At 33.3% G+C, this 26,496-nt stretch overlaps 1 protein-coding gene across 4 annotated transcripts in view; it reads right to left on the bottom strand.

Annotated features, from left to right (window-relative positions):
- The window catches only part of Rgl (Ral guanine nucleotide dissociation stimulator-like), a 325,958-nt gene that overhangs the window by 173,122 nt on the left and 126,340 nt on the right, over positions 1–26,496 (bottom strand). The gene's annotated exons all lie outside the window — the stretch shown is intronic.

The following is a 26,496-nucleotide window of genomic DNA, read 5'->3' as shown; positions in this document are numbered from 1 at the left end:
AAACCAGTTTTTTGTGAAATATGCCCAATTATACCAAGTGTTAAAGAAGTAAACTAGAAAGAGGCCTAAATTCCGCACAAAGTTGTTCAAGTACTTTTTTTTATTTTTTCAAATAAAGGTTGGGGGAGAGTGGGAAAGTATTTGTGGATAAATATCTATAACTTTGGTTTGGATCGACCGATTTTAACGAAATTACTGTCATTAGAAAGAATGTGCATGAATTAATTTACATCTACTATAAAATAATTGCATTTATAGGTAGAGGGTACTTTCGAATAGAAAAAATTAAAATTTGTTTTTCTTCAAAATGTTTAATAGAAACACCTATTTATTGTAAATTATAATGGAACTGGATTAAATTCGTAACAAAATGGAGCAAACCTTAATAGCTTTTGTCGAACTCGAGATATGAATAAAAACGCATAAACATAAGTAAGTATAGTATTGACTCACCCTGTAATATAAATTAAATTAAGTCAGTGGGTACTTTCAAATTTTTTATAGCAGAAGAATCTTAATGTTGATACCTATTTTGACCATTGTTATTTCATATGATTAAAAATAGTTTTTTCGAAACTAAGTAGGCTACGACAATGAATTTGACGGGGAGTTCATATTGTTTATTTATTGACAGCAGTCAAAACATTGTTAAGAAGTGTTATATTATAATTCGAATTGAAGATTGCACTTTTTTCAATAGATATTAATATTGGTAATATTAGTAATTAATTATCAGTACTGATAATTCGTGATGAGTATATCAAATGCAGAATTGTATATGATTGGAGTTTATTTCGAATGTCACCAAAATGCCGCTATTGCCTCACGTATATATTCTATAAGATATCCTGACAGGAGACATTATGGCAAAGAAGTATTTGAAAGAAAGGCAAGAAGATTAAGAGAAACTGGTAGTTTTCATCGTCCTTGTTTTAAACGACGTAGTAGAGGTATGACCGAAGATAATTCAATCAAATTTCTTGCTTTAATTCAACAGAATCCACATATAAGTGGTCGGCAAATCTCTATAGAATTAAAAATATCCAAAACTACTGTTCTACGGATTTTAAAACATCACAGGTTGGTTTTTCATATTATAAAGTGAACGTTTAGGTCATAAACTTGGAATTCCCTTTAAACTTTAGATTCAACTGATATTTTAATATTCCGATAAAAACGGCAACACGGCGCGGCGCTTTTATCCTTTTATCCGTTTCTTAAAAATACTTATGCACGATTTATCTTGTGAAACAATTGTGGATTTTTCAAGATTTTTTGAGTTTTAGTAAATATAGTGGTTTCTTTTTCACCAATATTTGTTGTTCTGTTTTTTAGATTGCATCCTTATCATGTAGTTCTCCACCAAGCTTTACATAAGAGATTTTGATGTAAGGCTGGATTACTGCAATTGGATGTTAGGTCTGCTAGAAGAACAACCGCATATCATGTCAAAGATTTTGTGGACAGACGAGGCTACGTTTAATAGTACGGGTGGTGTTAATCTGCATAATATGCATTATTGGGCTGAAGAAAATCCGCACTGGATACATGAGGTGCAGGTTCAAGGTAGATCGAGTCTTAATGTTTGGTGTGGTATAGTTGATGGAAAGATCGTAGGTCCATATTTCTTTGATGGAAATTTAAATGGCGAAACATATTTGGATTTTCTGGAAAATCAGTTGCCTGTTTTATTGGAAGATATTTCCTTACAAACAAGAAGAGATATGATATTACAACATGACGGGTGTCCTGCGCACTTTTCCAGACGAGTTCGAGATTATTTGTATGCAAGTTATCCAAATAAATGGATTGGAAGGGGAAGTATATTTTCATGGCCAGCTAGATCTCCAGACTTAACATGTCTGGACTTTTATCTGTGGGGAATATTGAAGGACTTAGTGTACCAAACTTTTAATTTCGTTAAAATCGGTTGATCCAAACCAAAGTTATAGGTATTTATCCACAAATACTTTCCCACTCTCCCCCACCCTTTATTTGAAAAAATAAAAAAAAGTACTTGAACAACTTTGTGCGGAATTTGGGCCTCTTTCTAGTTTACTTATTTAACACTTGGTATAATTGGGCATATTTCACAAAAAACTGGTTTTCAAATTTTTCTTCACAGTTTACGCCCCCTAGCGGTTAACCCAGAAACTTAAAAGTTATTTCCAGCGATTTCTCTTGGCCACTTTTACTAAGGAATTTTTTCTCCTAAAGTTATAACATGAATAGTTTCTGATATATAGCCGAGAGATCGGCTTATCGGACCACCCGGTACATTAAAGTGCTATTAAGTATATTAAAGTATTGTAAGTTTATGCAACTTTAAGCTTTAAAAAAACATTTAAAAAACAACGCATTAAGTAATTTCACAAAAAAAAACATTAAAAAATTTGTTAAAAATTTTTTTGGTTGTTTTAGGCGTCTTTTGGATTTTTTTTTTAACTTTCAAGTTTTTTAAACTAAGAAATTTTTTTTTCCGCCAATAGGATGTCTCTTTAGTAGTGGTACTTTTAAAAATTTTGACCATAGCTCTGAGGATGGTTTTGTAAGTAGAAAACGTTCAGCTAGGAATTAAATAGTTTACACACTTTTAAAATACTTTTCTTTTTCATTCATTGATTTTGTTTAAATTCAAATATGGTTGTATAAATTAATCATTACATTTTTCCTCCCCTGTATTCATCCGATCCTAATAGTACCGCTGAGGGCTCGGAAATACATATCGCCGGGAGAAGAGCACCAGTCGTTGAAAAGAAAAGACGCAACCCGGCACGGGAACCCATGCACGCATATTGAATTGATTTCGTTCGTTGTTTTGTAGTGCAAACCCTGGTAATTAGACCCAGCGGTAAGTTTTTACCTAGTTTTACCTAAACCTATAAATTGTCTTTGATTGTTTATTGCAACCATTTAAATTTTAATAATTATTTGCACCAATGAGGAAAAGTCCATTTTTCTCGCCAGAGTTATCGAAGGAATAGTTCTGTTAATTAAGTACTATTAATTTGTAATAGTACATTTGTTTGTCAATACCCCACAGATTTATAATAAGTGTGTACAATAACATATCAGTCTTTCAATTCTTCATGGAATGCAGCAATATTTTTAAATGCCACATAGTAGCTAAAGAATGGTTCAAAGAAGACAGGCATTATAAAAGAGCTTCTTTCATACCCTATTATGAATTAATTACCAGCTTAATTATACACAAAAAATTATAAACACCGTAATATGCAGGTCCTATAGTAAATAACTAAATTATTGGAGTTCCCCCGCCCCGCATTTGCACGCAAAAACAAATAATCAACGTGTATATAGGTTAAATACTAACCATCGTTTTTTCCACAGTAGCCTATGGCTTAAATTTTCATTAAATGGTCTTTAATCTCAGCCTAAGGAAGATAGATGGAGGTGCCGTAAGGCTCCAAAATTTGTTATCTAATTGTGCAATCATTATTGGTCATTTCCACAAATCAAAGGAGAAAAACACGCACCTAAATATCTTTCTTTATCCAAGGATAGACTAACTTTTACAATGTGGTAGGTAATTACTTCAAACCAGAGAGTAAAATTGTAACAACGGAAATAAAATATAATGTTAAAATTTTACTCTAGAGTAAAAATTTACCAAAATAAAAATTTAAGGGTACACCGGCGTTATATGTAATAAATTCTTTTTTCTGTCACGCGATAGTTCCGAAACGTCATCATGATATCATTTCCTCCTTATCTGTTACAATTGAATTCTGGGAGAGATTTATATATCGAAAGTTACGATCATAATATATTTTTTGTAATGATGCACGGCTCATTTTAGGAAAATTATTGATTTCGCATATTTTACTTAGAATACAGATGTTGAAGTTAAATTACCATTTTGAAAGACAAAGGAATGTACAGTTCTGCATATTTTTTTGAGTTTCATCCAACTTAATAGGTTTTCGTCAAATACAGTGATTTGTATTTAGAGGTTTTAAAATATCAGATCAGTTTTCTTTCGAACACAATATGTTAAACTGTAGCCACTAGCGACCCTGTTAAAGTGTAACATTTTTTTTATAATTAAAATAGCAAACAATTTTTAATCCCTTTACCCTTGTCGCTGAGACGCCCATGGCTGTATTTGCAAATATACACGCGAGTGGTCTTGTTTACCATTAGAAAATTTTATTGCAACCTACCGACTTTCCGAACCACGGAATTCTCACGTACAGAAGGTCCTACTTATCAAAAGACGCCGCCGAAATAGTATACTTTACGGTAGGGCTTGGATTAATCTTTTCCGGTTCAAGGCGGTTTCTTTTTGATAAATTTAGTAAACATCGTCGTAAAGCATTTTATAGTATTTTTCTGTAAGAACCTAATTAAAAAGGTTTTATATCTCCTTACGTTTCTTCTCGTTACTTACTATGTCGTTAGAACCTTTTTACCTTCCTAGAAATCCATACGGCCTGGCCTGTCATTTTTAAGTGGGGGTTATCCCATCTTTTTTTTTGAGGAGCTAGTGAAATTTTGAGAAGAACAACTTGACTTCTGGCGGGGCTGTCTTTGAGTAAAGACGTTTGCTTATCTTACCGTTCTCTGTGAATTTTTTGTTTAAGTGTGTATACACTTAAATATTTGAGTTTTTTAATCTAATACCATTTTAGATTAAATATGGTTATAAAGTACCATTATTTTAATTAAATTCAGTGCTTGATACTAGTAACGTAAAGTAACTTTAGTGAAGTAGTGCAGCCGTCATCAAGATTTATTGTAAGTTATCGTAATCATATTTCCTTCAATTATCTGGGTGAATAATATGGTACTCATATTACCCAATCCTTGACGAACCTGCTTTCAACAATTGCATCACCTGTAGTTAAGGTTAACTACCCATTTAGCAATTTAATTAAAATGTATGCTATCTTTCCTTGGATTTGGTCTCAGAACCTAAATATCCTTCCTTACCTCTTTTCGTTTCTAGGTTTTCTTAATTTTTCTCTTGAACCCAAAAAAGTTAAGTGGCGCTCTTTTTCTATCTTATCTTCTTCTTCTTCTTCTTAGCCTTCTGTCGTCCATGTTTGGACATAGGCCTCTCCCAACTCCTTCCATCGGTCTCTATCCTGAGCAACATATTTCCAATTTGTTCCGGCTATTCTTTAAATATCATCAACCCATCTCATCTGTGGTCTTCCTCTTGGTCGTTTACTTTCGTAAGGTATCTTATCTTATTTTTGGTAATTTTACCCATCTATCTTTTTATTTATTTCTGTATCTTTTCTAATATACATTATCCTTATCTATCTTTACTTATTTCGTCCGTTGGACCCATTCCCGGTTCCAAAAGCTAGTTTCGAACCCACGACTCGCTCTCCACCAACCATCTGGCTGCCGTCCGCAGTGTCTCCATTGGTGACCTTTCTAGCACCATCAAAAAAAGGTTTCCGAGGTTACAAAAGAAGATCACCGAGTAACAGCTTCCGTTGAAGGTACTTTTTTAGTCGATCATATAGTTCCCAGATAATTTGTTTTTTATGTTGTGAGACGGGTCCATGACGTGGACTCGTGTACTTGTACCATTTGTTATATCCATTTTTAATCTGTAAAAAACAGATTAAAATATTTTTACAAAATACTACGTTTATATTCTTCCCCCTAAAGGTGGTCAATTTCAAACAGATAACGACTGGTCTAGTAATAGTCAGTGAATAGTCTAATTAATAAAAACCTTGTATATTGGTTTATTTATATAAAGTCCATTTTTGATGCGAAACATTTTATGGCGCAACTTATACGTAAGACCAATTTACAATAATAGAATATAACTCTATTATTGTTGTTAAAATAACACTACAACGATGTTTTACATATGCCGGTCACAATATTTTTTATTTTAGTTTCTGTTATGGGTTTTATAAACAAGAAGAGCATGATCTAGCAGTTTACATTTATATTTGACAAATCAAAATAAATATGGAATACGAAAAGAAGATTAATAGTGGCACGTAGCAGAAGCGCTTTCGCGAGCGGAACGAACACGCGGCAAAAGGAACAAAGGGAGAATGATGGTAACGTCGACATCGTGTTTTTAAATATGTCCGTGGGTTAAATATACCTATAGTAAAGATTTCCCAAATATCAGAACTTATTATTGTGATATGCAATATTATTAGCTAGACCTTTTCATGTGTCGTCCTACGCTTCTTCCTTTAGTTTGTAATCTAGGATTTGTTAGAAAGTCAATTTTAATACATTTTGTTTGTTTTTTCTTTACCACGGCTTATTTTGAAGGTTTTTCAATAAAGTAACTGATTTTTCTTTCGGTTTTTGTTAAAATGTAATAAAATATAATTTAAATTATAGATAAAATTCTAAAAATCACTCATTTTTAACTTAAATTGTTAATGAATAAAAATATACGAAAAGAAGTTGAATGAATGTGAATAATCTTTGTTATTCTTTCCATAGAGAACATCAAACAATTTTTAGATAGTGTAGGATATATTACAAAGGCTCGTTGCTCATTTCAGGAGCATCATTGGGGAGGGTAAGGATATGAATATTATAGATAGATAATATATAGATAACAAATAGATAAGAGTTTGACCTAAAAACCAAGAAAGACTGAATACAGCTAAACTGCAAAGATTGGTTGGGATTTATTGGAGCCTGAGATTTATTTTTTTTAACATTCCATTTATTTACAATCAGTAATAATGATTGCAATAAGTAAATTGTTTAATTAAATTTGCAGTGACAATAATCTATTAAATCATAATTTTATTAACAGAATTATTTGTGACTCTCTAATAAATGTGTACCTATAATAAATTTAAAAACTTTTGAAAATATAAAGTTTAAAATCTTGATGGTAGATCGCTTGGAGTGTGGTGCTTTAGCGCCTTCTGTTTGCCTAGTGCCTCATAAGGTTTTTCGCCTGTTAGGATGGTTTTGCAGTCTGTCGTATTTTTGGGAGTAACTGGAAATCTATTCTTTGACAGTCTTCATTTGAAGATCGCGATTAATGTATTCATTGGGCATGTACCACGGTGCATTTGTGATAATGCGGAAGGTCTTCAATTGGAATCTGTTCGGGATGTCGAACAGTACTATCGTCGAATGTCGAACGAAGTATTGAATCTCGACGTAGATCCCCATTTGCATTCCATAGCTCTATCACTGACTTGTATACTAGAATTTTATTGTACAAATTCAATTGTGACCTTTTTCCTATTCGCCAGTACATTTTACCGAGTTTCAGGCACAACTGTATTCTTTTCGTGAATATTTGTTTCTTCCATGTTAATCTGCGGTCCAAGTGCATCCCTAAAAAAATTTAGGCGGTATATTCCGTTTTTAAGCATCTTTTTAGAGGTAAATCGCTCGCCTATAGGTATTTTACATCATCCTTCTGTTTTAATACTTGGACCGGTGTTGGGACCGGTAAATGAGCCGGTTGGGCATGTACCTTTTCGATTAGTGAACGTTATATGTACTGACTTGTTTTCGTTTACTTTATTTCTCCATATTTGTAACCAAGTCTTTAATTTATCGACATTGGTCTGGAGCAGTTGCGAGGCGATGTACGGGTTTAAGTGAGCCGGAAGGATTGTTCTGTCGTCTGCATATGTGGCTGTGGTAATGTTTTGACTTATAGGAAGATCTGCTGTGTAGAGTAGGTAGAGAAAAGGTCCAAGAACACTACCCTGAGGTATTCCAGCTTTAATTAGATATAAGTTAGCGCACTGATCCTTAACTTTTACAAGAGAAGCGGTCGGAAAGATAGGGGAAAGATAGGACTTGAGGCTTAGAAAGTTTTTCAGAGGAAGAACTTGTCTTATTTTGTATTGCAGGTCAGTGTGCCAGACTTTATTAAAAGCCTGCGAGAAATCCAAAAAGACTGTAAACCAGTATTTCTTCTCTTATAAGGCTTTGTTTATAGAATTGCAGATTCGGTGAATTTGCTCAGTGGTAGCATGTTGTTGTCTAAATTCAAACTTGTGGTTGTATATTAGCTGCTGTTTCCTGAGGATTGCCTGTAATCTATCTATCAGGTTTTCCTGGTTTGGGTATTAATATGATATGTGCTACTTTCCGAAAATGGAGATAGTAACCAGTTCTTAAGATTGCGTTAAAAATATATGTTAAATATTGCACTCCTTTCTTGGGAAATTCTTCAGAATTCTTGCAGTGATTAAGCCGAACCCTGGGGAGTTTTTCGCATTCCGATCTTTTTGGATTTTGTTGACAACTTGTTTTGTTTTTCAGTGAATTGTGTTTGGCAGTGAATTTCTCCAATGATGCTTCTAGTTGGTATGGATATTTTAAATACTATTGAATATTATTTTCTGCATTAGGGTTGTTGTTTTGAGCAAGTGGTTGGAACACTTCCTCTTGGTATTTGACAAAGACTGTGGCTTTTTCTTTGTTACTTTTACTTTGTTACTGACCCGAATAGGCGGATTAGAAAGTTATAATCGGTTAATCTTTCATGTTGCCTTCCATAGCGAGTATTCAGAGGTTTCCGTGGCAGTTAGATTTTGTAGATATTGTTTTATGTTGTTATTTTTATTGTTGTTTAACCAAAGTTTTTACTCATGCTGTAGCTTGGTTTAATCTATTTTTATACTGGGGTGGGCGGGTTCTTTGCCCTATTTTTCTTAGTCTTCGTTTTTCTGCGATTTTTTTTTATTTCGTTGGGTAAGTCTTTTTGTATGATTGCTTTTATTTGTGTAGGTATTGACTGCTAGCTTCCCGAATTATCCTATTTAATTGATCTACTGCTTCATCAATATCGACATCAGATATTATTGGGATGTTTAGATCCAGCCTGTCATCAGGAATAGCTCGGAATTTAATCCGGTATGGACGGTGGTCCAATTGGTATATTAATTACTTAGATAAGGCGGAGGTTGTGTTTCGAGAATATTTGTGGATTTGTGGAATCAAACTTCTATTTGTAAAGTGTGTTTCAGAGATTAACATTATGTCGATGCTGTGTATTAATATAGAGGCTTTAACCTCTTGAGCATACTTTGTTAACCTGTTCGCATTCCAAATAGCTATTTTTAATAATTTGATCATTTTGTTAATTTAGTGATGACAAGACATGCAGAACAAACAACTCTTCAGTCTCCTTCTAACTGACCAAACCCGAAGGAGCAGGTACTAAAAAAAGCGGATTTGTACGGAATGTTATAAAAAGCTTAGAGAAAAAATGAAAGGTAAAGACGCCTATAGAAATGTAACTAAGGTCACTACATAATGTGATATCTGCGAGGGAAAACCTGCTTGTTAAAATTTTTGTATAATCTTTTATATTGTATGTATTTTAAAATATTTTTTACAATAAAGTTTCAGTTTTGTTTCATTTGAAAATGGTACTAGTACTAATACAGTTTTCCACAAGTTTTTGTATTCCTTGTATTTATACTGCTACCACTACTCACAAATCTTATAAAACGTATACATAGAGGGCACTCATTTCTTAAGCACTACCAGTCTATTTCGACTGGTGTGTATAAAAATCAAAATCTATAGTACCAATCGTTTAGGCAAATAATATAATGATAATATTTTCCTGAACGCAGTAAAGGTGTTAAGTAATTGCAATGTTTGAAAATTTGGGTTTTGTGTTCTCTGGCAATTGATTTTTGGTATTTCAAACTCTTAGCAATCCATCCACTTATTGAATTATTTCACTTAAATAAAAAATTTTGATTGAAACAAAGATAATAACTTTGTCGACGAGTGTATTATATTCTCATTAAAAATGAAATTGAATTTACTCACTCAGCGGAAGGAAAATCAATTCCACGATTTGAAAAAGAACGATTTATACCGTAAGAACAGCATTGGATAAGAAAATCCGTAATAGCATTGGATTTTGGTCAAGGTTTATCGTTTAGGAATCTTCCTAGTAAAAAACGTACGTTTTCTGTTACAAGGTTTTCGGTTTGGTAGGACATTGAACGGAAATGAAAACAAACTTGCAGATAATTATTTCATATTGTTTATAAAATAAGATTTTATATAGCACAGAATATGTATTTCTTAAAAAAACTGATTAAGTATAATAAACTTCAGAAGAAAACAGATCAGGAAAAGCGAAAAACAGGAGAGGCAACTGAAAATAAAACCATAAGAAATCGCGAGTTAAAAAACAACAATAATTTAGAAATCACCAGAAAAAGGTAGCGTTAAAGACAAAATGACGAAAACAGATTGGCAAAAAAATTAAATAGCATCGATAAAAACATAACTTACAAAATACCGGCGATCGCGATAAAATATACTGAATGAGATAAAGAGTCTTAAGTGGCTTCAAAAAGCCTAAGGAGAGATGGATTCAATATTTGTCGTTAAAAAGACTTCTGTGAAGTATACAGACGAATTGGTGGTCCTTTAAGATTGTGATCCACAAAAAGCTAAAGATGTCATCAATATCAGCTTTGGAATATTTTTAGTAAGTAATAAACTATAAAATGAAGGCACCTTTGAAATGTACGTTCACATGAGCAAAGTTGTAATTCTATTCATTAATACGGACATTACCAATAATTACGCCTGCTTTATTTACGAACCATCAATACCACAATAACGTGAAATTGAAATTAAATAAATAGCCAAGGTGCGTTGCCAATTGTCAGACTAAAGTAAATGCGATGAATGATGACAATGACGGTGAATCAAGTGATCCACGAGGTGAGTCAAAATCTCCCGTTCATTGTCATTTAACTAAACCGTTAAGCAATGTGCAAGGTCGTTTAATTTGAACAAGTTCAAATACAAGTTGAATGAAATCTCTAGGCTAGTTATAAATAAGTTCGATGTATATATAACATATGCCATCACACCTTGACGTCGGTATTTATTCGAGCCCTGCTTTTTTTCTAGCGTTTGCAAAATGTAAAAAGTATGACGCAAAAAAATGTGTTTACCATATCGTATTCTGCTTTTGCTAGATATTATTGTATAAAGCAAATGCTGGATTATTTTTTTCAAATGTTGCTATAAAAATTTTACTTAATAATCCAAAAATATTATTTCAGTTTGTTTTGTTTATTTATACGTTACTCTTCATAAAATCCTTATTGTTTGACAAACTTCGTATACGACTGAAAGAAATTGAGATATGATGATTGTATTTTAGGTTTTAGAACATACAGAACCTTATAAAAAATAAATTTTTTCATAAAACTAAAAATAAAAAAAGTCCCATTTGGAAAAATATAAAAATATTTTGTCTTTTGTCCATGACTGGACAAAAAGGATCGCAGTCACTAAATCCTCGCTGATCCGGATTCTTTGTTTCATCGTGGTCAAACTATTTCTGGAAAAGAGCCTTTCTGCTAAGACGAAAGTAACTGGAATTGATATCCAGTGATATCCGCGGACAAACGAGTCAGGGTAGGAAATTCATCCTGGTGGTTTTTCCACCAAGATAAGATGTCCACGTTTCTTTCTTCTCGTTCTTCTGCTAGATATTGATAGACAGTTCGTCGTCAAGGCGCGCCCATTTCTTCTATAATGACAAAATTTTGAGATCTTCCTCGCCACTAGAAACCCCAGAAGAAGATCCAACGTCCTTGTTTGCTGCTTCCAGGTTGAGGCTCTTTCATATTTCATATTTTTTATAATAATTCTCTGAGATTTGTCTCTATTCCTTGTTTCAAGGAACGGCCCAATTCCAATAAATCAAAAGCTTCCAATTTGTGGCGACGGATCGATTACTAGAGAAATACAACAATTTATTTTTTTGCAGTACCTATTTGATAATCTTATTTTTTACTGTTATAAAGTTTTTCAATTTTTTTTTAAACGGCTTTGGCACAATTAATTAGCCAGACATATTTTTGTTTGTTTGTAAAGTCGATAAATTACTTCGTAATTGTTTTGGTCAGTATTAATATCTAATATTTTTTGTCGAGGTAGTCGAGTAATAAATTTACGTACATGACCATACTGAAAAGCGTGACATACTTTTCCCCTCCTAGTAAATCTGTAACTTTTTTGCAGTTTTTTAAGAAACCTATTAGTTTTAGTAAATCCCATTCTGTTCTTGGATTCTGAGTGGTATTAATTTGGATTACTGTCATAGAAGACGTTCCATCGTCGTATCGTTCCATTGAAAGACGATGGAACAATACGACGATGGAAAGAGTACATCAAGGAATTATTTCATGACCAGAGAGAAGCTAGTACATCTGTAGATAGCCAAACGGGAGATGTAGGCCCAGAGATAACCAAATCGGAAGTTAGTCAGGCATTAAACTCAATGAAAACCAATAAATCTGCTGGTCCATATGAATTACCAAACGAGCTATTAAAGTTGGTCAACGAGAAAAATCTGGACATAATAGTAGAACTGTTCAACGCTATCTATACAGACTACGGGAATCATCCCTAAAGAAATGTTGACATCAGCATTTGTGTGCTTGCCAAAGAAAGTGAATGCCAAAGAGTGCAGTGACTATCGAACCGTAAGCTTAATGTCACATACCTTGAAAATTCTGTTGAAAATTATCCACGCCAGAATTCACTCTAAACTGGAGCTGGATATTAGTGACACAAAATATGGGTTCCGCAATGGTATGGGTACCAGAGAGGCACTATTCTCCTTCAACGTGCTGACGCAGAGATGTTTGGATGTTAACCGTCCTCTTTACGTCTGTTTTATAGACTACAATAAAGCGTTTGATAAAGTAAAACATGACCGACTCATGGAAATTCTAAAAAATAAAAACCTAGATGAAGGAGATTTAAGGCTAATAACAAACCTTTATTACAATCAGCGAGCAATAGTACGAATTGAAAAAGAGACATCTGAAGAAATGGAAATAAAGAGAGTAGTAAGGCAAGGCTGCATACTATCACCTCTATTATTCAACGCTTATTCTGAAGAGGTAATTCGAGAAACCGTCTTTATCCTCGTCATCGACATGATATTTATTTATCGTTTTCATCCTCTTCGTTATCGTCGTCATCATGATCATGATAAGCCAAAGTTAAAGGAAATAGCCCCTTTATCATGTCCTTGACTGCCAAATTTATAATGTGTGCAAAGCATCGAAAATGTGAATTGTCAGGGCCAAGAGTTATTTCTTGATCTTTGTTCAAAATTTCATGATTTTTCGGCTATGAAATCTATAACAATTATTTAAAAGTCCACTGCTTGTCTAAGAAGTGGTCTGTGATGCCATAAAAACATTTACCAGAAATTGAGGTCCATCTATCGACAGTAAATGATACTTTGGACGAAATAGTTGCAAGCAACATAATCACAGCTTTTTGGAATCTTTGAAATCGTTTAAGAACCGTGGCCCTTGTAGCATTCCTTTTAGGCTAGGTTATCTTATTATTCAAGGATGTATATAACGCTCGAGTTTCGTCGTCGTCGAAAAAAGAAAATTGAAGATATTTAGAAGCCAGCCAGTCTACAAGGTCCTTTTTGAAAGTCTTTGATATTAATCACTTATTTCTTTTTATTTATCGCGTTCAGGGCTAGATTCAAAGGCATCATCTGGTGGTGTCGACGTAATGTCAAGTGGCGATTTATTAAGAGGACCTAACTCAAAACATTTTTTCACATTCCAGGAGTGCAATTGTAATAAATCAAAAAGAATTGTCGAAAATATTTTAAAATTTTCTGTTATTCTAAATATAATTATGTTCCATCAATATAAATTATTAAAACAGAAAATCTTTTAATTTCTATTAAATATTTTTACGCAACATAATGCAGATAATTGTATAACTTTATCCAATCCCGTCCCGCAGAAAAATCGACGTCCCGTCCCGCGTGCATCCCTAGTTGCAAGTTAGAAAATGTTGCAAGAAAGAGGTAAATATAGAGAAAAATAATTAAGCATATGATTTATGGGAGACGAAAAGGAAAATGCAAAAATAGAGAGATATTTAAGTGTGGATAGAACATCGCTGTTGAGACTACTGTTAGAGGCAATAAGTGACATCTAAAAACTCACGAAGTGGATAGATGACTGTTAATATGGTAAAGAAACTAAATGGTCATATAGAGAAGATGTCGAAGATGCAATGACCGCCAGAGATTTAAAAACTGACGATTGCTTCGACAGAAAACGCTGGAAATTAGAATGCGAGATGCGAAAGAAGGTGCAAGGCGAATCTCAGAACCCAACAGAAAATTCCGGTCCTCCAAGTTGGAAATTGGGCTTAGGGCTAAAAACCCTAATAAAAAGCTTTTATGGGTATTCAAAGCAGAGAAACCGGGCATCAAACGACGACGACTACGTGAGAAAAAGGTACCTGATTTAAGAATGGCGACATGGAACATCCGATCTCTATAGAGACCAGGAGCTTCCCAAAATCTGCTCAATGAATTAGATAAGATAAGATAAATTAGATGTACCGGTACTGGAACTATAGATAAAAGAGTCCACATAATATTTAATAGTTGTGATGCTAAACTTTCGTGCAATAAATCTCAAGAATGTGTATACCCAGACTAAAATGATTTTTTTAAATTATAGCCTCTTAAATGTGCATGCTCCTACCGAAAAGAAGAAAGACGAAAGGAAGAAAAGAAGACGATGTCAAGGAACAATTCTATGAAGAATTAAAAACTGCATACCATACATGCCCAAAGAATGATATCAAAATTATTTATGGTGACCTCAAACAAAAATCGGAAAAGAGCAACAACTCCTACCAATTATAAGAAATAACAGTCTCCATGAAATATCCAATGATATTCAATCCTAGCTACTTCTCTAAATATGGTGATTGTCAACACATACTTAAAAAAAATCGAAACAACTAATAAGACGTACAAAGATACAACTATATAAACCAGTCATATGACCTATAGTGATGTATGATAACAAAACGTGGACAAAGGCAAACGAAGAGCGATTACGTGTTTGGGAAAGAAAAATCCTGGGAAAGATCTTTGAGCCTGCGCTTGCTAGAGCAGCAGGAAAATAGAGAATGAGAACTAACAAAGAGTTCTGAGACCTATATCCAGAATCCAACGTAATAAAAGAAATAAAGTCCAGAAGACTTTAGTGGGCTGGACACCTCAGAAGAGATTCTGACTAAAGAATAGTACGGCTGGTATAGGAAGAAGTCCTAACTGGAAGAAAACAACGTGGACGACCCACGTCCACGTTGGTCGGATAACGTCCAGGTAATAAAGCAGGAGATCTTAAAGCTATGGTGCATCTTCATGGTGTAATCTATATCTTAATATTTTATTTGTTATTTTACGAAATATTTTCATTTCTGCTGTTTCCAATAGTCTTTGTATAACGTTCGTATCAGCTCGAATTTCAGCTAACATTAAGTACTGGTCTGACCAAATTTTTCTATATTCTGCTTTTCGTTTTAGAGTTAAAAAAATATTTTAACTCTCACTTCAGTCAGTTTTGAGTTCTACAGAAGTTTTAGGTTTATTTCGAAGAAAAGATCAAATAAAATCGAAAGCTTACAGGAAAATTACTATTAACACATAATGAATGATCTAAACTCTATTCCATACTATAATTATAAATAACACTTATATTATAATGAAAACCTGTGCCATTAACTAAATTAATGTTTCGATCGAAGGTACATTATAAATAAACAGATCACAAAAAGTATATGTGTCGATCAAACAACGAACGGACATACAAAGAAATGAATTAATAAAGATGAAAGGAAAAGATCAATTCGGATTTTATTTGTTCACGATTTTACTCGATGTAGATATAGACGTCCTTGATGTCTACTCAATGTTTCCAACAGGTTTGACCCGTTTTTAGGGTAAATATATTCTGATTCAGGTTAATTTTTTGGATAAAGGATTTTTTTAGACTTTTCCGTTATTCAGTTATTGTGGCATATTTTCAGTAAAGTGGGTTATTCCGAATTTACGAGAACGGACCTATAACTATGATATTTGATAAATACGAGGCATGTTTTTTAAGTAAGTACCGTTTTGCGATTCCGCCGTCGTAGCGCTACGGTCGGCGTTCCGCGCATGAGCGCTGGTTACCTACATCTCTTGTCTACGCACTGATGCCATTACAGTCTGATTCTTCATTGTATACTTGTTTACTCCAGTGTTTAAGATGTCTCCAACAATCGTGATTCACGCTGATTGTGAAGTACGGGCTGTTATACGATTTCTTAGTGCTAAAGGCGTAAAACCGATCGATATTCATCGTGAGATCGTTAAAGTTTACGGACAAAACATTATGAGTGATGGAATGGTAAGGAAATGGGTGAGAGCATTTAAAGATGGCCGCACAAATGTGCATGATGAAGAACGGAGTGGGCGTCCTTCAGTCGTTAATGAAAATTTGGTGCAGAAAGTGGACGAAAAGGTGAGAGAAAACAGACGCTTTACAATTTCATCATTGTCCGACTGCTTTCCTCAGTATTCTCGTAGTGTTTTGTATCGCATTGTTACCGAGAACTGGAATTACCGGAAATTGTGTTCACGTTGGGTTCCAAAAATGTTGACGGATTTGCACAAAACCCAACGTTTAGGCAGTGCATTGACTTTCCTTGAGCGGTACCACAGTGAAGGTGAAGATTTTTTAGACCAAATTGTTACAAACGTGGGTGGCCTACGTCACACCAGAATCGGTAGGGTATCGTTTTGCTGCATGACAATGCCCGTCCACATGTGGCTAATCAGACCAAAGATCTCATCAAATCATTTAAATGGGAAACTCTAGATCATCCTCCATACAGCCCTGATCTGGCGCCCAGCGACTACCATTTGTTCCAGCACTTGAAGAAACACCTGGGCGGTGACCGTCTTCAAGACGATAACGAAGTCAAGACTTGTTAACCACTGCATTTGTGATGGTGTGGTTAACAAGTCAGGCGGCAGAATTTTATCAGAAGGGTATTCAAAAACTGGTGCCACGTTATGACAAGTGCCTCAATATTCACGGAAATTGTGTAGAAAAGTAGATTAAGGTACAGGCTTTCATGTAAAAATAAAATTATTGCCATATCTTTGCACGTCTTTTTTTAATTCCAAAACGGTACTTACTTAAAAAACACGCCTCGTATTATTATTGACGTATCTCATGAGAGGTAATAAAAATTTTACAGTAATATACAGGGAGTCCCCGAAAATGATGCGTTCCTTAAAGGTATAGGTAGAAGGCACCATGTAGATTAAAAAAGTCATATAATATTTTTTTTCTAAATTCAGCCGTTTGGCCAAAAAACGAAAATACATTTTGGTATACAAAAATAAATCCGTCAACTACGTGCAGTACGAAACTCTAAACGTAGACACAGTAGACAGTCACAACTTTAGTAAACAGATTTTTGGGATTTTTTTAAAAAAGTACTTAATGAATTACAATTCTAAAAAAGCTTTATAATCTTTAAACCTTGATGTATAAGTAAGAATATTTTCACAATGATAGTGGTTTCTACCTTGTTAAAAACATAGTTTTAAATTTAAACAAAGATTTCTAAGCGCTGCGCGCCTGTATGGCCGCAAACGTACACGCTTATTATCGTATACAGCGATAGATTGCTGTAAACACATATTCGAGATATTTAGTTCCATGTTTTGGGCAAGATAGAATCCATTTATCCTTGTCAAAATATTCTTACTTGAATTTGAAGGTTTAAAGAGCTTTTCATAGAACTACAATTCATTTAGAAGTTTTTTAGAAAAAAAAAATCCCAAAAATCACTAATTAAGGTATTTTTTTTTAACAAAAAACTGCAAATTTGGGAAATTGTTTTTTTGCTATAAGTTATTTGTTAATAACAATTTCCGGCCCACTAGGAAAAATTAAAAAAAGTACATTTGAACTTAAAAAAAAAATAAAATCGAATAAAAAGGTTTGGTGCAGTAGAAATGCAAAAAAAAATTAGTTGTTTTATGCTCTGCTTTAGGGGTAAACCGCTCGCCGATTAGTGACACCGCGAAAATGTTTTCGATTCGTGAGTACCATGATATGATGATTATTTATGGAGATGCGCAGTGTAACAGTAATTTAGGCGAACAAAGGCGAACTCCTAATACTCAAACTTTTGTGAATGTTTCTCAAAGATTATAAGAAACTGGTTCTATTGTACCGAAAAAAAAAAAAAAAATAGAGGAAGAACAAGAAGTATCTGTCGATTAGATGTGGAAGACGGCATTGTAGATGCTGTGGAGAATAATCCAAATGAAAGTACACGAACGGTGGCAAAAATTTTTTCATAGAACATTTAAGGAACAACTTCTACATCCATACCACTATCAGAGAATACATTTACACCAAGATGATCTTCCTTGAAGATTGACATTTTGTAGGTGGTTTCAAGATAAACTCGTCAGAGAACCTGAATTTCCATCTAAAGTGTTATTGCGGATGAAGCATTACAAGCGAGTAATTGTCACATATTGGGTAACGAGAACCCTTATTTAATACGTAGAAAAATTTTTTAACGAAAATTTAGCATAATGGACTGGAATAATTAACAATAGTTTGATAGGACCATATGAATTATCCAGAACACTAAATGGAGAGACCTACTATAATTTCTTGTAAAATGTTTTGCCAGTACTTCTTGAAGACGTGCCTTTGCAAACACGCCTTGAAATGTGTTTCTTCCCGATTGAGCTCCAGAACATTTTACCAGAGCCGTTAAAAATCTTCATGATATCACTTATCCTCGTCGTTGGATTAGTAGGAATGGGCCCATTATCCAAATGCAATGTACTAGATTTTTATTTTTGGGTATATCTGAAATCGTAAGTTTATGATAACCGAGATGAAATCGAAACAGAAGCTGAATTACGGAAACGAATTTTTGATGCTGCAGATACTATCCGACATAATTTAGTTAACTAAGGCATTATTAACAATTTTATTCGTTGTATTAATGCATGTGTTAGCGCAGATGGAGCTCAATTTGAACATTTATTATAATAATTTTTGTCAAGTAAGTACAAGTATCTAATTTAATTTTAAAGTAAACAAATTACCGATAGTCCGAGCATAGCGTAAAAAAATAAATTAGAATTATTAAATTGCCTTTATTAGAATTATTAATTGTCTGTTGTATTTAATTTCCGCTGTGAACTATGTAAATTAGTTAAAGCCCTAGTCATTCAACACCTTTAAAGCTTAATAAATACATAGTACTAGTTCAGTTAAAAGATAAAGTGTTTTTATTGTAAATAATTGACATTTTAACAATTCGTTTAAAATTATGCCATATTTCAATACATTCCAGAAAAACATTTCAATAATGTTCTTACTTGCATTAATTACTTTTTAGGAATTAAACCATAATACTTATTTACTTAAGTAAAAATAATAATTTATTTAAAACTTCGAGCTTTAATTTAAAACCTTAATCAATTCATATAATAGCAAATGCCACATTATTAAAGCAAGAAATAATTATTTTGCGGGCATTATTTCCATTTCTTAGATTCTAAAATGTCAACAACCTTGATACTCCAGTCGCCAGAGAGGAAAATGCCACTGAATCTCTAAAAATTATACGAACAAGCTGAATTTTGCCGAGCATATTAATTTTGGGTCTTCAAAAAAGATGCAAAAAAGTTTACCACTTTTACCGCCGGGCTTCCCACTAAAACCCCCCTCGCAGGTAAATAAATCGATTTACCAAGAATCTGTACACCTTAGAAAAAAATATTTCAAATAAAAAATGTAGCTGTCATAATTTTAAACAAAAATGTTCATAAGCATTTTTTGGGTAGAATATACTGTTCTCTTAGAAACAACGCTTGAAGCGACAGTCGATTTTGCATGTCAGTTACGCTTGCGAAATCAATGTTTAATAAAATTTGTATCAGCTGGACGGTAAAAATTCAATATCTTTTGATTCAAGTGACCTATCGACAAAAATTAATATGCGTTTTAAAGGTAAAGAGTTCAGCTTTCGTATGCAGTTTTTGTATTTTGCCGCAACTAAACTCATTTTATACAGGTATTAAATAAATAAACGTGTCGCGATTTTTGCCATTTTTTATGATTCTCACGAGATCAATACAATCTATCCCTTTCATTGATTGGCCACTATTAAGTTTCAATTACTAGAGTTTAACCCTTAAAACCTATAGCATGAAATTTTAGTTTTGGCAACAAATGTGACGCATTTGAAATATGTATGCTTAAAAAACGTATAATTTAAACTTTCACACAACAAACGATCTAAAAAATTTAAAACTTCTTTTCAAATAAATAGTACGATTTTCAAAAGCACAAAACTTTTGCAATAAACTACACCCAAAACCGACTTCTTAAATGCATTTCCCGTGACGTGTGACCGTTTGTAATGTAAAACATTAAATTCTGCGTTTTTTATTCATATTTCAAATGCCTCATATTTGAAATTTCGACCACAAGTCGAAATTGAAATTTGATGTCATAGGTTTTAAAGATTGATCTCTAAAAATGTAAATGTTACTACGACTAGTCAATGAAAGTGATCAAATTTATTGATCTCACGAGAATCGTAAAAAATAGCAAAAATCGCGCCACATTAATTTATTTAACATCTTTATAAAAACTGAGTTTATTCTCGGACAAAAACTGCATACGATAGCTGCACATTTAAAACGCATTTTGATTTTTGTGGATAGGACATTTGGATTAAAAGATATCGAATTTTTACCGTCGAGCTGGTACAAATTTTATTGAACATTGATTTCGCGGTCGTAACTGACATGCAAAACCGACGGTCGCTTCAAGCGTTGTTTCGAAGAGAACGGTTTATTCTACACAAAAAATGTTTATAAACATTTTTGTTTAAAATTATCTCAGCTACATTTTTATATTTGAAACATTTTTTTACTGTGTACAGATTCTGGATAAATCGATTTTTTTTTGCGTTTTTACGCCCCTGCGAGGGGGGTTTTAGGGGTAAGCCCGGGGGTAAAAGTGGTAAACTTTTTTGCATCTTCTTTGGGGCTCCAAAAGCAAAATTCTGCTTGTTCGTATGATTTGTAGGGGTTAACTTTCAAACGACTGAACTATGAATAGTAAATAAACAAGGGTTGGATTATGTTAAATACTCTAGTCATAAAGTCATAAACTAGTTTTTATTCAGAACCGCTATCACTGCGTACGACATTGCCACATTATTTAATTTTCTGAAAATAAAAATTCACGTACATGGAAAATAATGTTATTTTGTTTGGAAACGGTTAACTTTAGAAAAAAAAATGTTATAGGGCCTTTTTGTTTTAAATTGTATATTATATCCATACCTTAAAGGTTTTCGGGGACACCCTGTATAAGTGACAAAGGATGCATTTGTTAAATAATACGAGTAGTCTCCATTTATAGCTCTTGTGCAGTTTAAGAGCAACTTGCCTTAATTTTCATGTAAATCACTTTTACCAATGGTCATTTTAAAGGTTTATGGAAGGTATTTAAAAAAGTTCGGATAAGTTTTCCATGGAAAACTTGCCGTCTTCCAGTTATTCAATGTCATATGTTATGATTTTTGTATCCGATGTAATAACAAATAACGAATCTCTTTGTTTAATAAACTTCATTTTAAATCCAAACAGTTTTCCCGATTAAATCCAAATTTTTGGAGTTATACGCGAAAAACCGTTTAAAAACAAGCTTTTTTGACGTGTACTTTGTGAACTTTCAGTCACTAATAACTCCAATAATATTGACTTTTTTAAAAACTCTGAAGAACATTTTTGTCTTAGAATTCACTATTCTAGCGACTACCATAATGTTTTTATATAAACTTGTTCCACCCCCTAGTTGGGGTGGTAACCACCCCTAGAGGAAAAGCACATCTTGGCATAGGGTAGATTTTAATCTTTGAGCTATTTCTACCTACTGTCAAAATTTCAAGTAAATCCGTGTATATAAAAGCAATTCTGAGCAGAAAACTCTCATATCCTGGACTATCAATGTCATAACAATGTTCGTACCAACTAGGAAGATCCGCCTGGTAATTGACGGTTGAGCTCTGTTTTTTTAGGAGATAGGTCTCCGTCATTGGTGGCGATAGTGGCTGGACAATCACTGCAGTCTCGGATAGCATCGTAGTGACGTAAGAGGAATCCTGTATAACCGAGGCTGGGAGGCGTTTTTGCCCACCTTCTAGGACCGAGATATGTCTCGAACATTTAGCACAACCCCAGTCAAAAGACGAAAAAAGGGTAGTCTACTGTTTTTAGGCCTACTGTACATAAGAGGGCCAGTGGTACACTTCAACTGTTTATTACTACCTATAATTTTAACTCATATTAAAAAACCTAGATATTATCTTATTCAGCATTCTAATATCTAATTATTTATTGATATACTTAAACGATTAAAAAGATTTTGAAAGGTTTAGAATGTACACGATCAAGGTTTTTAAAAATATTGTTTTAAGCTGATGAAATCGTATGAATCTTATATGCAAAAATGGTAAAACAAACGACAAAAAAGAATTTATATTAGTAAATTTGTTATTAGCTTAATTCTCATCAACAACTCACCGCATTTGACTGGATAATACATTAAAAACAAAAGGGACACGTACCTGAAATAAAAAAAAACTACATTAGACATATTAATAAAAAAATTATATTTGATTTGGAAATGCATATTTTGTTTATCATATAACTATAACAAACGATAAAATCATAGTTTGGTTCCTTAAGATTGCCTAAAAACTTGCTCAAAGGATAATCAAATTTGCTTCTCCTTTGTAGTCAATTTCTTCGTCCAAAAATAAGTTTGTCACGTCTTAAAAAACTGTTTTCGCAATTTCACGTTTTACTGCATCCTAATCAAACATAAATAAATAAAATACACGCTATTCCATAAACTATATCAAAAGGATAAAACCGTCAGACGAACATTTTCATAAAAGTACCGAAAATTGCATCCAGAATTTACCCACAAACTAAACTGGCCGATATAGGCATTTAAACTCCATGTAATTGTGTTCATATACCGTGTACACAACAGAGAATCGTTGCATGGTCTCGCCTATGCAAGGCTGGGACAAAGTATAAAACCAAATAAATATCTTTGAAACGAAAAAGACTACATTCTTGAAACTTTGCATGCAATTACAATGACAGGTAACGCATCTAATGCTATATTTTATGTTACTGCTCAAATTTCGGTTTCACTAGAAATATCCTAAACTTATATAATTGAAATGGGACACCCTGTATATTTTTGAGATTAAAAAAACTTTTTATTCCTAATTTTAATTCCTAATAAAGAATTATTGATGAATGTGAACTACTTAATGCGTGGAGAAGTCTTTGAAAGATTGACTCACGAATTTAATAATAGGTTTGCACATTGTCAGAAGGTAAACCAGTGGCGCACCCAGGGGGGGGGGTTTGGGGGGTTAAACCCCCCCCCCAGGACCCTATTCCGACACTGTTACTCACACATTTTAAGGACTCAAAATGGAGGTAACATCATAAAAAAAAATTCGGTGACCAACCAAACCCCCCCCCCCCAGAGGTCAATTCTGGGTGCGCTGCTGAGGTAAACGGCTAACATTTTGAATATTTGAAGTGATTTTTTAAATTATTATTCTCATTCTTCTTCTTGTAGTGCCTATCATGGCAATCTGTACTTTGCACACTTTGCTGCTATGAAAAGATTTGTGGTTGTTGTGTTGAACCACGTACGTAGATTTTTCAGCCAGGAAATCCTTGCCTTCCTGGTCCTCGACTTTTTCTTGTAAAATTAGTTGCAGCAATCCATATCTTTCGCCGTTCCTCAGCGATTATTCTCATTGGTCTTAGTAAATAAATTTTCCTATTCTTTAATGTATAGTAATTTATTTCGTTTTAAAAAATTTTTTTCTACCAGATATGGTGTGACTGAATTTAGTATTTTAAATCTGAAAAAATATGCAGGGTGTCCCATTTAAATTAAACAAGTTGATGGTATTTCCAGCGAAACCGGAAATAGACTAGTAACAAAAAAATATGACGTCAGATGCGTTATGTGTCATTGTACTTGCATGAAAACTTTTCATGACTAACGTCGTTTTTGTTTCAAAGATATTTAGATGGTTCCATACTTTATCCTACTCCTTTGTATGAACACACCAGTTTGTGAGTAAATACTTAATTATACTACTTATGTACCCACAGTTTATGAAAATAATTTTCATGTGTATTCTCCTTTAAACATATTACATAATTACATATTTCACAACATAAAGCATTATCACAGTACATACTATTTTATAAATAAAATTGTGATAAGTAGTTGACATCACAAACGTTTAGAATAATAGTTTTTTCTGACAAAGAATAGGCGCCCGTATTATTGAAACAAATCATAAGTTCGAACCATTGTCATAACACAACTTTTTGTTTATTTTTATGCATTCCGGCGATGATTATTTTGAATAGAGGTATATTTATCGTTTGATGGGCGCGATCAGATAACGGACAGGTATATACAGACTAATCTCTTCTAAACAATATTTCATGATAATAAAATGTATTTACAATACAATCATTCATATATCCTACTTCAGGTATAAGAAGTCCAGAAAGTTGCAAAATCAAGCTGAGATATATCCAATATAATAATTATATAAATACAAGTCTACAAAAGCTGCTCACCAACCAATTTATGCCTTAAGTTGTTTATGACATTTGTCCTAATCCTCCCTCTTTGTTGCCAATTTCAAACAACTAAACTAATGGTAGTTTTGATCATTACAATTTTCTGGCAGTATGGTAGCCAATTGGTTCCACCACTGTAGAGATTCAACTCGTATTTCCCATGACTCGGCACAGCTTCTTACGGCCCAATAGAGTTTTTGAAAACATCGAAAAAGGAATTGAAAGTCATAAAGTTATCTTTAGTCCAGAAAAATAGATTACGAAGGAGGATGGTAGACAAACAGTAGTAACTTCTGTTTTGGATCAGTGCGATACGGTAGTATTATATAACTGTCTTCTTTACTGAACATCTTGTTTTATAAACGACATGACTTTGAATAAAAGTATTCAATAAGACTCAATTATTTGTAATTTATTGTTTTTTTATATGTATTTAAATCCAGGAAAGAATTTTGAGAATAAAGATTATTTATTTAGATAGGTACTCATATAAATGTAAATTGTAATTGCTTTATTTTCATATAATAATAAAACACTGAAAACTTTGTTTTCAAAACTTCCACAAAATTTATTATAATGAGGGCTATGATGGGGGCTATGTATCACTTACGTAAATAATTACATACAAGTGTAAAATTCAGAAAACGTACATCAGATTACAGTTCTCAAAACATAATGTGTAAAAACGGTATGATGTATCATGTCCTGCGTTGCTATGCGTAAAATGACCAAGCCACAGCAGAAAATTACATAAAATGTTATTAATGGTTTTGTCATATCCTGAAGATCTGTCAGATAATTCAAATTAACCTAACTTTTGGCTTCGTGTTTGTTATTAAAAAAAATGAATTTTGTAAATTTGTTATTACTCAATGAATTGAATGATGTGGCAGAAAGAAATTATGTAAATGTAGAGCGACGTCAGTTACGGGACACCAGTAACCCATTTGAAATAGGTAACCAGCTCTAGCTCTTCATAAAGTATTTTAGGGTGTCAAAAACATTGCTGGTATATTGTAGATACTTTGCGACCTATAATTCCTGAAAGGCAAAGTGCTAACTAAATTGCAATAGAATTAAAGGTTCTCTTCCTACTTAATTTTGTAGGAAATGGAAGTTACCAAAAATGTACTGGTAACAATCTGTTATTTTCAATGGAACAAAGTACATTTAGTAAAGTATTAACAGAAATAACTGCAGGGATAGTGGAACACTTGGTGCCAAAATGGTGAAAAAGATGAAGTACAGCAAAGAAGAAGTGAAGAAGTGTTATTGCTGCAAACTTTGTGTAGTGAAACAAAAAAAAATATTTTAACAGTTTAGGTTCAAATGATGAACGAAACGCATATTTGGTTGGATTGATGACTATTACACCAGTTTAAAGACGACGATCCCGTCAAAACAAAGAACACGCAAAATTTCACGATGCATTTTTTACTTATAAAGTTAGAGTTAAGCGTAGTGGAGTTTACCAAGAAATTAATGTGTGCTTTAAAGCATTCATGTCAATACATGGTGTAACTAAGGGCAAAATTGAACACCTACAAAAAAATTTAAAAGGTACAGGAGCTACAGGAGCTACAGGACAAGACAAACGTGGTAAGCATAGTTCTCAGCATAGAAAGTTGCATCCAGAAACGAGCGAAACAATTTATAACCACATAAATTCTATTGAAACTAGATTATATCCCATTACAGTTTACACGAATCTAAGAAAAAGTTTTTACCGGAGAGTTTGAACATTACAAAAATGTTTAACTTGTTCAAAGAAAAATATCCGACCATTAAAGTTTCTTATTTCATAAAAATAAATAGTGCTTACTGGCAAAATAGCCAAGGAAAGCTAAGACAGTAGCCCAATTGTGATAGGAATTTGCTATCATGGTAAATACAGTAGATGGTGACCCTAACAAAACAGGGGAACAATGGAG

This window comes from Diabrotica undecimpunctata, chromosome 7, assembly GCF_040954645.1.
Source record: "Diabrotica undecimpunctata isolate CICGRU chromosome 7, icDiaUnde3, whole genome shotgun sequence".
In the NCBI taxonomy this organism is placed as follows: Eukaryota; Metazoa; Arthropoda; class Insecta; order Coleoptera; family Chrysomelidae; genus Diabrotica; species Diabrotica undecimpunctata.
This window is presented reverse-complemented; position numbering and strand designations above follow the sequence as displayed.